Below are 17,708 nucleotides of genomic sequence, written 5' to 3' on the forward strand. Positions count from 1 at the left end.
TAGAGCAGGTGACTGCTTTCTAGTTGCAGGAATGGGAGTGGAGAAAATGTGTTTGTACAAGATGGCCCAGGTCATCCTCCTGGTCTCTGGCATCTATCATGGAAGAGCTGTTGATGAAGGAGCCTGGGGCCCTGCATCACATCATGGGCCAGAGCTGCCCGACGCCTTGAAAAAGCCTATGTTTGTGGAGTTTAGTCCCCAGTACTGCTGGTATCGCCAGCTTCACACGATGGGCTGGGGCTTGGAAGCTCACTGTACAAGGTCAGTTTTTATTTCCAGGTGGACCAAGTCATGGACAGCAGAAAAAGACCCCGCAAGTGTGACTCTGGGAGTCAAGGTGACTTAAGTTCTATGCAGCTGCTTCTTGCTTGCAGTCTTGGGCCAAGGGAAGAGGGGGCCTGGCTAGTACTATTTCGAATCATGGCAATTTTATTGTGTATCTTAATAACGAACGGGACATTTTACCTCCCCATGCCCCGCAGTTGTGAGCAAACATAATGTCTGAGTTTCAACCCAGGTTCTCTCTAGAGCTACTGGCTTCCTGATGTTGCTTCCTGTTCAAGGATCTGGTCACTCCAGGGAGACTTCTTAAGTGCTTTTCTTGGATAGACAATGCCCCGAGGAGTCACATATTTTCCTCCTCTAAAGGGAGGCTTCCCACAAGTGCTCAAGAGATCTTATCAAAATATTTACTAGGTCCCATCACTCTAGTTCTTCAGCCTCTCTCTCCCTTGGCTTCCTGGGATATTCACAATATTGCCCAACCCTTGGGCTGCCAGGCTGGCTCCCCCCTTCCCTCTCTGCATCACTCTCTTCTGGCTCACCGGGCTCAGACACACTCCTCTGTCCAGCCAATGGGCATTCCGGGATCCTCCCTCTGTAAGAAAGTAAAGCGATACTTTCTATTGGAATTACAAGATCACACAGAAAGCGGCAGGCTTCCATTTTGTAACTGGAGCCCAGCCATCCGCTTGGTGACTTCTGTACCTGTGTCTACATGGCCCACTCCTGGATGGATTTGGTTCATGTTTTTCCTCTTGTAAAAATCTGCCCAGTGAAAACTAGCTAACCAGATTAGATCGTAAAAGCTGTATGTACTCCAGCCAATGGAGAATGCCGTAGTGGCCTTCACTGTAGGAAATCATAAAAGGCTGAGCAGACTGCCCGCCTAGTGTGCGTGCACCCTTCTGCACAGTACAGTTACTTGCCTTGCTAAGTTACTTTTGTTTCGTTGAGTTTTTATCTGTGGCTCCCCTACATTGAGACTCTAACACCTCCTCACGCCAGACTCTGCTGCCTCGTGACTCACGCCTCCTCCTATCCAATTCCTGAAAACCTATCCTGTGCAATGCCCAGAGGCCTCCTCTGAACCTTCCATCCATAGGAGGTCTTTCCCTTACAATAGACTCTAGCTTCCGCTGCTTTCTCTCCATCCTGCTGTTCAGCGACGTCCACTAATAATGTTTACTGAGCACCCACTTAATTCTAGGTGCCGATAGTAAAACAAAAGGTGGTCAACTCCCTGCTCCCTCTAGAGGGAGAGAGAGATGGACTCCACATCTGGAAAGAAAGCAGATACTGAAAGATTACTAGATGTGGTAAAGGAAGGAGACGGTCAGGGTGACGGGCTGGGAGGAACGTGGCAGGGAGCTGCTAAAGACCATATCTAGGAAGGACTCTGTGAGAGGCAGCAGTTCAAGAAAGCCTTGAAGGTTGTGTAGAAGAGCTATAGGAAGACCTTCCAGGAAGAAGACCGTTGAGTGCAAAGGCCCTGAGATAGAAAAGAGCATGAGATATTCAACAAAGACAAAGAGGTCAGCATGGCGGGAACCTGGCTAGTTAGAAAATCAGCAGGAACCGATATCCTTCAAAGGTGGCCAGGAGTTACACACAGACACCTGTGACTGCTTCTGTCTTCCCAGGAGATCGAAGGCCCTGGGAAACTCTGGGATCCTGGCTTGCTCATCAGTCTAGAGGTAATGTCTGGTGCGGGCTTTCTCTCCTCATGGGGACTGGAATTCATAAATGAATGAAAACAGAAGCCAGGCTCCTCATTGAGAGGGAAATCTTGGCTGTTCACAAACAGCTCAGGACAGTTACAGAGAGCTGCAGAGGTAGACAGGGAAGGGTGATGGAGGAGGGGAAGTGCAGAAACTCATTTTTAGTTAGTGAAAGTAATTAGTCTTGTATGCACACATGGCAGCGCAGAAGCTGGAAGAAACAAAGAGGGAAATAACCCAGAAACCTTCACTCTCAGGCTACAGTTGCTGCAAACGCCCAACCTTTGAGACCCCGGGACATTTACACGGAGCAAGAGACACACAATTAAGCAGCCTCTCAAGACGATACCCGACGGCTTTCCGTTTCATTTCAGTCAACCACTGCTGGGTTTTGGCACCATTTTCATTGCAAATATGAGTAATGCGGACCCCTTAGTCACTATTAAGTAGCAATCTGGGGAAATCATCCACTTCCAATAATCCATTTCTCTAATTTAGAACACTCTGAAACCACATAATGAATAACACTGTCGCCAACTCTCCGGTAATGACATATGACATATGTCTGCGATTGCTCTTTTCCAGATAAATCCCACTGTGTTCTTCCCCTCAGAAACTCCTGCTTATTTATTCGCTTGGGCTCCTCACACACAAATACAGTAGATTCATTCCCGGAGATAAATTAAGGAACAAAGTTGAATCCCTAGCTTTGAAACATCAGGAAAAAGTTTCATCCTGCCCGTAATAAATAGCATTAAGTTTTGTCTACCAAGGGTTGATTAATATGCAATTATATTCTTAAGTGCAGGCTGTCAATTAATTCCAAAGTGCCTTATTTAATTAGTGATACCATTCAGCATATCCCCACTAGCAACATCTTCCTGGATTTACAGTGCCAATTTTATTCTACCTCCTGAGAGAGAACGTTTGGCTTGGTTCTCTTTGAACAGTAAGACGGGTGCTTTTCCTAGACCTCTTCTATGCATAACTGGCCTCCCGTTCCCCACATTCTTAGCTGAGCATGCATGGAAAAAAATCCCCCAAGGGCTGGATCTTTTTCTATCTACCGTTTCTTCTTCTCAGAGTTGTGGAAATGGAATGAATCCTTGTGCAAAGAACCGACTCTTCTCAACAGCAAGAGAGAAACAGAAGGGAAGAGCCTATGAATAATGGAACTGGGTTGCAGGTTATCTTTGCATTAAAAATTGCTTAGCAGTCTTCCATTTGACAACGGTTCCCCCCTGAACTCTGACTGTTGGTAGAAAATAATTTCCTTTAGTTACTCAAATAATTATACAGTTGCCCAGTCCTAGATGTAATGATCAGAGGGGGAAATATCTTGTATTTGAGAAGGAAGCTGTATTAAGCTAAGTAAATATGTAACAGCCATTTGGTTAGAGGGTATGCATGCTTATCATTAAGCAGTTAAATACATTCCAGGGTATTTCTAGCTTATGCTTTGATAATAGAACTAAAATATGCTAAGGCAACCAAATCTAGAGACTACGTAACATCTAGTGAGACACTGGAAAAGGTGACGAAGTCCAAAAAGAGGACGTTTCTGTGTGTTTCTTTTCTCAACCACAGACTTGAGTGAGTTTAGAATACAGTAAAAAATCTGACCAAGTTGAAATAAGGTTGAAATGAAGATCTAAACTGTGCTGACTCTGCTCTCATCTTCTACCCTTAATTACACTAATGAAATTAGAATGAGTAAAACTACACACAAATAAAACAAACTTCAATGGAAGTGGAGTGGTATGGATCTGTCCAGCTCTACCTTAGATTGAGTTTCCAATCAATTTGTCCAGAGGACCAAAAAAAAAAAAAAAAAAAAAAAAGAAAAGAAAAGAGAATCAGGGAAAGGCTTAGATGTAAATCAACAAGGTATCCTTCTTAGATATTGCACTTAAAATATTCATGGATCCACAAGAGAAAACTATTTGACTAGTTCCATTTCGCGGCTAAGATGGCAGCCTGGCCAGGAAATCAAAGAACACCCACTTTGAAGGCTTCTAGAGTGGCTTGGATATGCAGGAGTCCTATAATTTCTCCCTGCAAACTCTGTCTGGACTTGACCATTACCTAGAAAATAGCATCCCCCCAAACTACTTGACCAGGAAGACAAGGGAGCCAATGTAGATCAGGGTCTCTCAAATGTACCACTGTTGACACTTGGAATTTTAGGTAAGTCTTCACTGTGGGAGCTGTTCTATGCACAGTATGATGTTCAGGAGAATCCATGACTTTTAATCTCCAGATGCCAGTAACATATAGCCCATCCTGTAGAGTGAGAAACCAGAAAGCTTCAAGCCAGGGCTACACATCTGCTGGGGGTGTAGACCACGCTTGGTTGATGACCACTGACAGAGGATGGCTTCTTCTTCCTACATTTCTAATGTGTTCCTCCTAGGGTTCCTGTGAAATTTGTCTTCATTTATCTATATTATTACTTCTTTCAAAGTTAATAAATTCAACGCAAACAGAAAACGGAATGCCAGAGCCCCTCATCAAACTCAAAGAACAAACAGAAATAATGGTTCCGCATCATTTTAGATTTTTCTCTCTTATCTATATCAAAATGAAATGCAATTTATTCTTAGATGCCCCTGTCTGTACTCACTTGAAGAAATACATTTATATGATTTACATGATTATGCAAATATTGGCTTTCAATTAAAAACTAGCAATTAACATATTTTCAGTTTGGTATGCAAAACATAATCTTGTTCTTCTTAATGAGTGAATAGTATTTCATTGTATGGATGGAACAAAACATAACCAAGCATTGTATATGTGCATATATCATATACTTTTATGCCATTTATTTTTTCTGAAAAAACAAACAAACAAACAAGTGCCTTTTTAAATGACATTTCATTGTCTTCTTTTTAAATGGCTCCCTTTCATGGGTCAGATAGCACATCTAGCATTTCTTTGGTTTCTGGGGATTTCTAAGTTGGCAAGTTACCTAATGGGACAAGACTAGGAGCAGGGGTGACAGGCAGGATGCAAACCAAGTGTCACGACCTTCCTCCCCAAGCCATTTGCCTCCTGGCTCCTGCCCGTGCAACACACTCCTTCTCTCCTTCTCTGGATTCTCCCGGTCTGCAGAACTTAAAGCCTTTTGGCCCATTGTCTTCAGGGTCTACCATGTGCCCATACTGAGCTATGTAGGGGAGGGGTAACAGGCAAACAACGGACAGTTTCTGTCCCCTACACAGTCTCCAGCAGAGTGAAAAAGAGGCTTTAATCACAACTGCTCAGAGATACAAGGAAAATCCTATCTGGAATTACTGCTTTGAAGGAGAGGTGCTCAGGGTTCCAAGAGAGCCGATGGCAGGCTGTACAGACTGGAGTTCATGACACAAATTCCTGACAAAATTTGGATGGGTGGTGAAGACCAGGGAAGACAGCAGAGTCGAGAGCAAGGAAGTTGCCAGCACTTTTGGTGGAGATATCCCAGGATTGTGGGGAGCATGGAGGATGGGCTAAGCTGCTCTGAGCCTGCTGGCTGAGGTGGGCCTGGGCATTGCTAAGAATGAGCTGGAGAGCAGGGCAGGGCCTGGTCACACTCAGGATTGGAAGAGCTCGCCCTGCTGGTGTGAGGAATCGCACTGTGGAATCACCAAGCTCCTGGCTGCTGGCATCATCGATGGCTCCCTCCTCACTCTTCCCCCTACACCAGCTGTTCTCTTTCTGTTATTGATCCATGGAGATCTCCTGCTTCCTGCAGGGAGGCTGTGCATAAATGCCCCTGACTGAGCAATCCTGCTGCCCTTCTCACCTGGGTGGGTATCTGGCCCTTCCCTATCAAAACAGATTGCCGAGGAAGTGAGCTTAACTTTGTATTCTCAACTTGTTTGTTCTACCTGAGACTCCATCCAAGGAGAGAGTCCTCTCCCTGCCTCTGGGACCCTTCTCCCCCCAGTGGTAATGGCAAATCTGATGGTGCAGGACATGTTGTTTCATTTCTTCCTTAATGGACTTGGTTCCCTCGCCTGTGACCACTTGCTTTGGGCCATCTCTGGAGAGCACGCTCAGCCTCTGGAGACCACCCAGAACAGAGCTTGGAGTCAAAACGGGATAGAAGCACAGTCAGTGTAAAAAAAAGGAAAAGAAATTAACTGATAATGAGGAAACAGATTACTTTCAAAAGTGTAAAATAAAGACTGTCCTCTTTAGAAGAGTATTCTATCTTATATTAACTGATGTTCAGTTGGAGGTAACTAAGAGACTTAATACTCAGGGACATAGGAATCTTCATATTTTATCTACTAAACTCTGCCCCCGTATGCTTTCTTTCCGACTTAAAAACTGTTGCTTTATAGCATGGCTAACCTATTGCCGTGCAATCATATTCTAACCTTATCAAATATCCCCACATATTTCTTTCACCCGCTCAGAAATGGGACATCAGAGATTTAGATTTTATCTGGAAAATTCCTTATTCATCATACGGAAACACATTCAATTGCATTCAAGGAATTCAATTTAAAACTAATTTATCTTACATTAATGTTTAAATTCATGAGATTCCACATAAAGTCATTCTTGTACTGTAATAAATTCAGAGTCGATATGATAATTATTAAAACAGAAATGAGCGTGAGAAAAATAAATCGTGTGGTCTTAGGGTTAGTCCCGTCTTGCCTGAGCTCCCAGGACTGTAGCAAAGGAGGAGAGAGAAGATAAAAAAAAATGGAAGTGGCAGATACAGAGGAATAAAAGAGTGATGCAGAGAGCAAGCAGGCAGGACACAACTGGTATTGACATTTATGGGATAATAATCGTAGACCAGGTGCACTTATGGGTTCTCTTCACACCTCTGGTCCTCTCAACAGCCATGGGAATCACTTGTGTGATAATAAAACAGGCTGAGAATCCCACATCCAACATTCTTGGAACCAGAAATCTTTCAGATTTCAGCCGTGTGTGAAGGTGCACACCTATAATCCCAGAACTTGGGAGGCTGAGACAGGAGGATTGTCGGTTTGAGACTAGTCTCAGAAATTTAGCAAGACCTTGAGTCCCAAATCTATGGCCACAGCATCTCCATATAGGTGCGTTGCACCTATACCTTAGATATATAACCTGAATATGATTTAAATGCTATTTTTTAGCATACCTGGGTTCTGACTATCACTTGTCACAGGAGGTCAGGTGTAAAAATTTTTATGTGTATGTATCATGCTGATAATCAAAAACTTTCATGCCAGGCGTGGTGGTGCACACTTGTAATCCCAGCATTCCAGAGGCTGAGACTGGAGGATCGTGGTTCATGGACCACCTCAGCTACTTAGTGAGGCCCTCTGCAACTCAGTGAGACCCGGAGGTAGAATGCCTCTAAGTTCCATCCCCAATATCGCAAAAAAAAAAAAAGTTTCATATTTTGGAGCATTTTGGCTTTCAGATTCCAGATAAGGGCTGTTCAACCCAGAGTGGCCAGCAGTTGTTGAGCACTTACTATCCAGGAGTGCTCCTGGCCCTCCAGGCTCCACTCATGCATCTCCTTGTGGTGGGAATCACTCCCCAGGTGAGAAGGAAAGGGACAGGGAACCTTAGAGGACACGGCCACACCGATGAACTGCAAGGCCCCCAGCTGTTCACAGTTCACCCTCTTCAGTACTTCATGCTTCCTACCAGAAAAATCTGGAAGATGGATCCCTGTGGCACAACTCCAAGTTCAGATCTCACATGCTTAAGAGCCCGAGGGCAGGGCCAGGATTTGAATTCTGATTGTCCAGGCAGCTCCCAGGGTGCTGTATCTGCCTGTGTTAGAAACCTTCCCAGAGCCAATACAGCCCTTCTGGATGGAAGCTCAGGGTTCCCCCGTGGGCTGGCATACCCTCTTCCACCAACAGTTGCTGAGGCATCCCACCTTCTTTGAGCTGCCCCCTCTCCAAAGTCCCAAGCTCCTGGCTGCTGGCATCATCGATGGCTCCCTCCTCACTCTTCCCCCTACACCAGCTGTTCTCTTTCTGTTATTGATCCATGGAGATCTCCTGCTTCCTGCAGGGAGGCTGTGCATAAATGCCCCTGACTGAGCAATCCTGCTGTCCTTCTCACCTGGGTGGGTGTCTGGCCCTTCCCTATCAAAACAGATTGCCGAGGAAGTGAGCTTAACTTTGTATTCTCAACTTGTTTGTTCTACCTAAGAATGGGCTTCCCTCTTTCCAGGTCACTCATCAAATGCCCAATCATTCTGCCTTTTCCGTAAATTCTTGAATTTTTAAGCATGTCATTTAAAATATCTAGAACTTCATAGTGTGTTTTGTTCCTGGGGGCATTTGGGAATGGCTGGGGGCAGCCTTGGTGCTATAGACATTTAGTGGACAGGGAGCAGAGATGCTCTGAAGTACCCCACAATACTCAGAAGGGCCCCTGCAGTTGGACTTGTCAATCCTAGGCCATCAGCCGTGCTGGGCTGAGCTTGAAGACCCTGACCCAGAAGCAGTGGGCCTCACTGATAACCCCAGTGTAGTGCGTGGGTACCATCTATAATTCTTTCTTGTCTGGATCTTTAACAGTTTTTCTTTATAATTCACAGGTATTATTTTTGAACTGTTATTTACAAAACTATAAACATACTGATTTTCTAATTCTCCCTTCAAGGAAAAAGCGAAATTATTGTTTTTTTTTCATGTGGGCTTCTCAAAGAATGGCAAAACAAAAAGTAGATATAAAAAAATAAGTTTCTAGGTAGTTAGTAATGAATCCAAAGAGAGTTCTCTTTGGATAGAGGATGGGTCAACTGTTTAATTCTCTACATTATGACGGAACATGACAATTTTAATTTGTGGACTTAAACTGCGATGTAGTGTTGAGTAGTTAAAAACATTGATGAGATGTAGTCAACGTTCCACTTACAAAAATAAAATCCAGAATTGGCTTCAAACTACTCTTTTAGTTTAAACAACATGACGTGTAGAGTTATCTTGTTGTTGAGGTAACTATTTACAGTCTTTAAGTGCCTCTAAATTCCTCTACTAATTGAAGATCCAGAGGAAAGAGAAATGTACCTTCTCCCCATATTTCCATCCATGTGTCCAGCTCCTATTCTTCCTTCAGAAGCCAGCCTGGGTGCCACCTCTCCCAGGATGCTATCCCTTGCCTCCATCCCAATTCCAGTGCCCTGATTCACATTCCCATGTGCTACTTTCTGTAGTATCATGTGATTTCCTCTATCACAACTCCCATATTATCTAATCACCTCTCCAGGTCTCCAGAAACAGGAATCTCCTAGGATTCATCTTTACACCTGCAGCAACTAGAACAATGGCTGACCTTTCATATGTACTCAGGGCTGTGGTTGTAGCTTACCAATAGAGCTCAGGCTCAGTATGCAAGGCCCTGGATCCCCTCCCCAGCACAACAAACTCTCCACCCAATGGTAAATAATTGAATGCATGAATGAACAAGGACAAATGGAAGAAAACAAGGAAAATAATAAGGGATTCTGATGGCCGTAAGACATCAAGAACAGAGAAATTTAAAAGCAAGAGAAAAAAAGGGGCTGTTATATCCAAGGTTCAAGGGGATTTCATGCACTCTTGTAAATAATTTGAGGTTGCAAGAGAGGACTAAGACCTCACTTGTTGGGGGACTGGATATTGGTTGTGTCGTCCACCAGCTAAGAGCTCAGTAAAATGTCTACACTCCTCTCCTAGGATGCTCAGTTTCCTGTCTGGAACATAGCAAGAATGGTAGTATTGAAGCCATGCTGACTTTGAATAGGAAATCAGAATCAAACAAAATTTGAGAAAAGCACCTACATGCTGAATAACTGTGAGGAGCCATTGTATCTGCCTATGAACTCCAACGGTTAATCAGAACCGCTCTGGGTAAGCAACAGCACACATTTGTTCATACCAACACACGTCCTTTGTGAGACTCACCACCAGGCATTTTTAGGAGCAGAAAGATCTGAGATTCAGCCATGGCTCTCAAAAGCTCGATCTTGGTGGAGTGTCAGTTTGGACTTGTTCTTGCCCTGTGAGGGTTTCTCCATGCCTCTCCCTACTCCCAAGCCTGAGCCACTAAACAGAGTGTAACATGGACTTTTAAAATCACACCATAATGTGCAAGAGTGAATTAGCATGAGGCTGTCTTACCTCGAACCTCATAAGCAGCTTCGTCTGCCATAACTTAGGAATGTGATGGGAAATAAAGCATCAGGCCAGCCAAGAGCTCACTGTGCACGGCAAGACCTGTTTTATCTCTAGCCACGGAGTGGAATTGCACTCCTGTAGCGAAGCCCAGATTGATGCATCCGCTTTATTTATAACCCTCTCTCTGAAAGTTCCTCCAAGTTACAAGTTAGCAATGAAAGTTTGCAGTAGTTTTTAAAAGGCCTACTGGCATCCTCTCTGACAGCCAAATTCATGCAAGTGACAGTAACGGACTGTGGAATGGCTGAGAGTCAACAGGCACTAAAGAATGTTTGAGTCCGAGAAAAGAATAATGGCTACAGAATAGGAAAGGCAGGGTGGGGCCACTGAGCATGAATACTCGGGGAAAATCTGCTAGCTCAGCATCTCTCACTGTCTCTGCCCTCATGACTGCCTTCCAGCAACAGCACAGGGACTGTGTGTGGAGGAGTCCTCTTTCTGCTTTTCTCTGCTCTTTCTCAGGACATCCCCACTAAAGGCTATGAAAAGAAAAAGAAAAGAAAACTCCAGTACATAATTACTTTTATGGTTAGATAGAGTATTCCCTGAAGAGCCCATGTCTTCGAGTTCAGAGTTGTAATTAAGTCAGGAGGAGTATAATTTCCTCAGTAGATAAATCCACTGTGATGGTTTTACTGAGTGGTAACCTAGACCAGTGGGGTGTAGCTGGAGAAGGTGGTCCCTGAGAGTGTGGCCTTAGGGATGATGGGTGCTTTTGTCTCTGAAGGCCCTTGTTGGATCCCCCTGGCTTCTGTGATATGAGAGAAGAGCCCTTGTTCTCTTGTTATTTTTGCTTCTTGGTCTCCATGCCCTGAGATTCACAGACCCTGACTTCACCTGGACCCAACCCTGAGTCAAAAAACTATGAAAAAATACCTTCATTCCTCTAAGTTGTGTGGTCAGTTCTTTGGGGTTACAGCAGTGGGAATATTGACTAGGACCAAAATTACTATTTAGCTGTCCAGTCCAGAGTTTTGATGAACTCAAATTCCACCCATAAATTCTGTCCTATTAGACCTTGGCATATGCATGGCATCCTTGAATAATCTCTCCCCAAACAAAAGAGGCAGTAAAATCAGAGACTGTGGCTGTGAAAATAAACAATCAATTCCTCAAAGGATCAAACACAATGGGCCCATATCTTCTCACAATTCCATTTCTATCTATAAATAAAAGAAAACTAGGATTCAGATAAGTACTTATGCCATCATGTTCATAGTAGCACTGTTCACAGAGCCAGAAAATGAAAACAGTACAAACATTTATCAGTGGGTGAATGGATATATCTCCTGTGGTCTATCCATGAAGTGGAATATTGCTGAACCATAAAAAAGGGATGCAGTACTGACATATGCATTCCCATAAGCAAAGCTGAAAAATACCAAGATAAGGGGAAGAATGCAGACACAGAAGGCCACTTATTGTATATTTCTATTTCTGTGTAGTATCCAGAATAGGCAAAGCCACCAAGTCAGAATAGATAAATGGTTGCTAGAGGAAGAGAAATGGAGAATATTTACTTAATAGGTATGGAATTTCCTTTTGGGGTGATAAAAAAAAATTTTGGAACTAGATAAAGGTAGAAGGTACACAACATTGTAAATATGATAGGTAATATGATTGTTCACTTAACAGTAATTGATCTTGGATTATGTGAAACTCACTCATAAGAATTTTAAAAATAACAATAACAACAATAGAATCAAAGTCTAGTGTTGTCCAATTCTGAAATTAAAAAGCTCAGGTGCCAAAACCCAGTCATGGGAAAGGGGACATAGACCAAGGACAAGGCCACGGTTAGATGTCAGGAGATGCCACATCTGTTAAAGCTACAGGGCAGCCCAAGGGTGGACCTCAAGTCCAAGGGCAACTTCTAGCAAATGGATAATTCACACAGGTAGACACACATCTGTTTCTTACTGTGTAGAAACATATACTTCTTCTCTCAGCCGTATAGTCTATATGATAAAGAGGTAGGAATCATCTTTGTAGAGTTGCTTCAAGAATTAAATGATGAATGAAACTCCCCTTGTAGGTCAGTGTGTATTACACACAATTAATGCTCAATAAATTCCAGCTTTGATTGTCATTGTGCATGCAATATGTGGTCTACATTGCTAAAGATGGAACAAAAAGAATTGTGTCTGCTTATACACTGTGGGATATTAAATTAGTACAATCACTAAAAAGAATCCTCAAAGACTAGGAACTAAACCACCACATGACCCAGCTATTCTTGTCATCAGTATTTATCACAAAGAACTGAAGTCAGCAAACTGTAGAGATGGATAGATGATAGATGGATAGATAGATAGATAGATAGATAGATAGATAGATAGATGGATATATAGATAGATAGATATAGCAGCACAATTCACAATAGCCAAGTTATAGAACCAGTCTAGGTATCTTACATCAACAGATGGATGGATAAAGAAAATGGAGTATATATCCACAGTGGCGCTTTGGTCAGCAGTAAAGAAGAATGAGATCACATCACTTGCAGAGAAATTAATTCAAATGGAGAACAATATGCTACGTAAGATAAGCCAGGCTCAGAAATGTCAAAGGCCACATGTTTTTCTCACATGTGGAAGCTAGAGGGAAAATTGGAAAGAAAGGAGGCCTCGTGAAAATAAGAGAGACCAATAGAATTATGGAAGGGGATATGGAGAGGGAAAGGAAAAGAGAGAGGAAAAAAGAGAGAGGAAAGGAAAAAAGTGGAGGGAAGGAAACAGAGCCAATCATACTATGTGGCTGTATGAATACCTTATAAGGAATCTTGATATTGCACATAATTATGATGTACCACTCAATATTCATTTTTTAAAAAATAATCAAATGACAATAAAAAGTCCCTTGTATGTCACCACATATAACACATAATACGTATTCAATAAGTAGTGGCTTTAATTGTCATTTGGTCATTTATCATGCAATGTGGGGTACAAGCTGCTGAGGATGCAAAATAAAAACAACCACGGGTTCACAACAATTAGCATCCTCATGACATCCTTGGCAGCACCAGTGGTCCAAATTCATGTGCCCACCCACAGGTTCTTTCAAGGATGAGTTGTCTCCATTTTAGCCTTGACTGGAGGCTCATAAATGCTTCTAAATACCTTCTAGGGATGAGGCTACCTGCAGTTGTTTTAATGGTCCTATCCATTCATAAGACAACCAAAGGGCTACTACATGGAGAAAAGGCTGAATGAAATACCAGATGACCACTTAACCCTTGTGAAACATCCTCCACAATAGAGGGCTCTCTAAGGTCTCCCTTGAGGAACCGCTACAGGAAAGAAACTCAGAATCTCAGGGTTAGACACAAATGCTGGAACTTTCATAATTACATGTCTTAAATAAGTTCACTTCTTTGGAAACAGTTTTCTTATTTATTATACTATCCACATTTAGATTTCTAAAAAAGTTTGTCCCTTAAAGCCATTTTATTTTGCTTTTACCTATTTACTTTGTGGTCCTATAGATTGTACCCAGAGGCATTCTACCTCTGAGAAACACTCCCAGCCTTACTTTATATTTTTATTTTGAGTCAGAATTTCTCTAAGTTGCTCAAGGTCTCACTAAGTTCCTGAGGCTGGCCTCAAACCTCAGCCTCCCAAGTACGGGGATTACAGGTGTGTGCCATCACACCCGGTCTTAAAGCTATTTTAAATGATGAATATGTGTGAATATTCACTACAGACCAATATAGTTATTCATTTAATCGATAATTCAAGCATCCGTGAGCATCTGCTACGCACAAGGGAATGTGCTATTTCTTCATGGGGACACAAAACTAAAGGATGCAAGACTATGGCTGCAGGAAGGATGAACACTGCGTAGTGAAATAAACAAAGTGTCATGACAGTTTTCAGTGCTAGGATCAAAGGCCTGGCATAAACTCTAGTGCACCCCAAGTGGAATCGGTTAGGTCATACACCTGGAGGTCTACAGGTGTCTGGACTCAGACCCAGCCGATTCAAGCATTTACATAAAGCATCTCTCATTGTCGTTTTCTTCTGTGTTGATTTTATTCTCAGAATGATTTCTTTCTAATCATGGAGAGGTTACTATGAGAAATCCTAGGTTCCCATTCTGCCAGCTGAGCATCTCCAGGGGAAATATTTCCCCAACAATTGTCTTGTGAATTCTTGGGATTCAATGGCATTGAACTAGTCAAACAAGTCCCTGTCCATCCAGGGTTCTGTCAAGAAAGCCAGGAGGATGGACTGAAAGGACTGGGCGGCCCATATCACATGCTCGACCTAAAGCCCGGAGAGTGCGTCCTCCATCTGACAGCACAGATGGAGACAGGGAGAGTGCTCTCCAGAGAGGGATACAGGAGGATTTAGGTGGTACAGAACGGTGTGTAAGGCAAGCCTACATGGAGAGTTTACACCCTGCCATGTGATATGAATCACCGCCAAAGGCTGCTTCATGAAAACTGGAGTCATAGTCAATAGTAGGGTCCTGAGTTATGTCCTATTAGCAGTGGGAATCCAGTGAAACTTATTTATCAGGTGAGTTTTCATCTTTTAAAAATACTCTTATTAATGCACTGCAATTATACATCATAGTGAGGTTCAAAGTTATGCAAATAAACCTATACACAGGTCTTGGTGTGTCTCCTTTCAGGTCCCACCCTACTATCTGCCCCTCCTCATACGTCATAGTGAGATCGGGAGTGATATGTGCATTTTTACGCAGCTCAATTCACAGCCGCCAAATTAAGGAACCGACAAAGATGTCTGTCAACAGAAGAATGGACGGCAAAAATGTGGAATACAGACACAATGGAATTATACTCAGTCGTAGAGAACAACAAATGATCCCATTTTCTAGAAAATGAATGGAACTACAGAAAGTAAGGCTAAGTGAGAACCGCCGGACTGAGAAAGCCAAGGGTCCAATATATTCCTCCATATGTAGAAGCTAGAGAGGAAACTAGAAAACAAGAAAGGTTATGTATTTGAGGAGAAGGATCAGTAGAAGAGAGGAAGCAGGTATGGGGAGAGAAGAATGAAGGGAAGAAAGAGTTCAAATAATGCCCTGTGCTGTGTGAATATATCACTCCCAATCTCACTGTTTGTGAGAGTTTTCAATTTTCATCTACCGTTTGAGCATTCCCCAGGCAGATGCTGCGGCCATCTCTTTTCATATAGCATTTTGCCAAGTCCTCTTGTGCTTGGTCTCACTTTACTGACAAGTAAACTGAGTCCTGTGGCCGGTCTGTGAGTTGGCCATGGTGACTCACTCGGAACTCTCCAGAACCAAGATTCCGCCTCGGTCCTGTCCAGCTCCAGACCCAAAGCTCTGTCACCGCTGTTTTCTCTAATGCTAAGACACACCCTCCCAGCATTCGCATGCAAACCTCAGTCTCTTTCTGACTAGTGATGAGTTTGTTCTTTATAATTACTTTAGGAGAAAAAGATTTCAATTCTCCCCAAATTTGTCAACACTGAGTCAGTGCCAGTAGGTGGAATTAAAAGTGTGATTTCTCTCCACTAATGCCCAGGTAGGTAGTGTTGAGCTTCTACAAGCAAAATCTTTAAGACCTTCAGAACTAGAGTCTAAACAGTAGTAAGACTGGGATACATTTGGGGGAGAAAGTTTCTTTCTGGATATTGTATCATTTTAAATCGCATCTCTGCCTGCCTGTTGGAAAGCCATCTAGATCAAAATCTGCCTTGGGTTTTGTTGCTGTTGACACTGCTTTTTTTTTTCCTTTTTTTTTTTTCTTGCGGGTCTGGGGATGGAACCCGGGGACATTCTACCTCCAAGCTACACCCCATGCCCTATTTTTTACTCTTTATTTTGAAACCAGGTCTCACTGAGTTGCAGAGGGCCTCACTAAGTAGCTGAGGCTGTCTGTGAACCACGATCCTCCTGCCTCAGCCTCCGGAATTCTGAGATTACAAGCATGTGCCACCGTGTCTGGCTTGAGACTGCTTTTTTTTATTCAAAAATATAATTTTTTAAAAAAAATTATTTTATTTTTTGCAGCCTTAACAAGCCTTTATTACAAAATCAGTAGAAAATAGAGAAGAGAAAGAAAAAGCAGCATGCTGGCGCCCATGCTGGAGAGCCCGAAAATGGAACTCTCCCCCTCCTGGGACCCTAGATAATAAGTAGATTTAATATTGGTATCTTCTTATCAGTATTACCAAGGCAACGAGCTAGAAATTTATTCCTTAACCAGGTGGTGCCTCTTTGTCTCTAGACAGTGCCCTTACTAAGTGCAGGGGTCAAAAACCTACCAGGCCTTGACTCTTTAATAGATAGTCACATGATACTTGTACATCAGTGACTGGACTTCACACTGAGGTGGCTCAAACACTGGGGCAAAAGTCCCTGTTCCTCATGAAGAAGGCTTTGGGGTGGCAGCAGGAAAACTGCTGAGCTGAAGTGGACCTTACTGGCAGCCCTATGATAGGCCAAACTGTCCTAGCAACTAGATACAAGGAACTTTGTCCTGAAGACCTGAAGGAGGACCAAGATGCCTGGATGGTATGTTCCTGCCTTCCTCAATCTGTCTTAAATTCACACACACTAAACTCCAGTACCTCTTTTATGTAGAAGAAGGATGTTCACCTGTCAAACATAGGTGTCATCTTCCTTTTAGATCTCATGATGGAAATGATTCAGTTTGAATCATTGATCAACTTCCTTTGACCAAGCTTCACTGCAGTAAACTCAGCTGTTGTATGAGACTTCTCTTTTCACAGTCATTTCTGACAACAGTGTCATCAACTTGAGGAAAGCCCTGCCCCTGGACTCACCTCTCTCATCCCTGTGTCCCATTACCTAGGGCACGAAATAAATTATCTTTTTTTTGTGTGTGTGGTACTGGGGTTCCTGGAAACCCTTCTATCTCTGGGCTACACTCACAGACACCTATTTTTTTTGGTGGTACTGGGGTTCCTGGAAACCATTCTACCTCCAGGCTACATTCACAGACACCCATTTTATATTTTTATTTGAAAATGGTGTCTCTTAAGCCAGTGTGGCTGGCTTCGAACCTGCGCAATCCTCCTGTCTCCACCTCCCAAGTGCAGGGATTACAAGCATGTGCCACCACGCCCGGCTAAATAAATTATCTTTTAGAGCAAATATTAAAGGCCACAATCATTAATTAGTTGATTTGATTAATGGTGGCCAGTCCCTCCCCAGTGAACTCCAATCTCAGCCATGCCAGAGATCAAGTCCCCTCTTGCTAATACAACATGGTCACCTGCCTGCCCCTAGCACCCAACATCAGAGCTGTTGCACAGGATGTATTCAATAATTATTGGATGAATAAATAGATGGGAACCTATTACAGCAAGAAGTAAAACACTCAAGACAAGTCCAGGAATGTGCCTTTAAATATATATATATATGTGCTGGGGATTGAACTCAGAGGCACTGTACCTCTAAGTTATATTGCCCTGCCATTTTTAGTTTTTATTTTGAAATAGGGTCTCACTATGTTGCTGAGAGCCTTGCTAAGATACTGAGACTAGCCTCAAATCTGTGATCCTCCTGCCTGAGCCTC

Source organism: Muscardinus avellanarius (assembly GCF_963383645.1).
Source record: "Muscardinus avellanarius genome assembly, chromosome: 10".
Taxonomy (NCBI): domain Eukaryota; kingdom Metazoa; phylum Chordata; class Mammalia; order Rodentia; family Gliridae; genus Muscardinus; species Muscardinus avellanarius.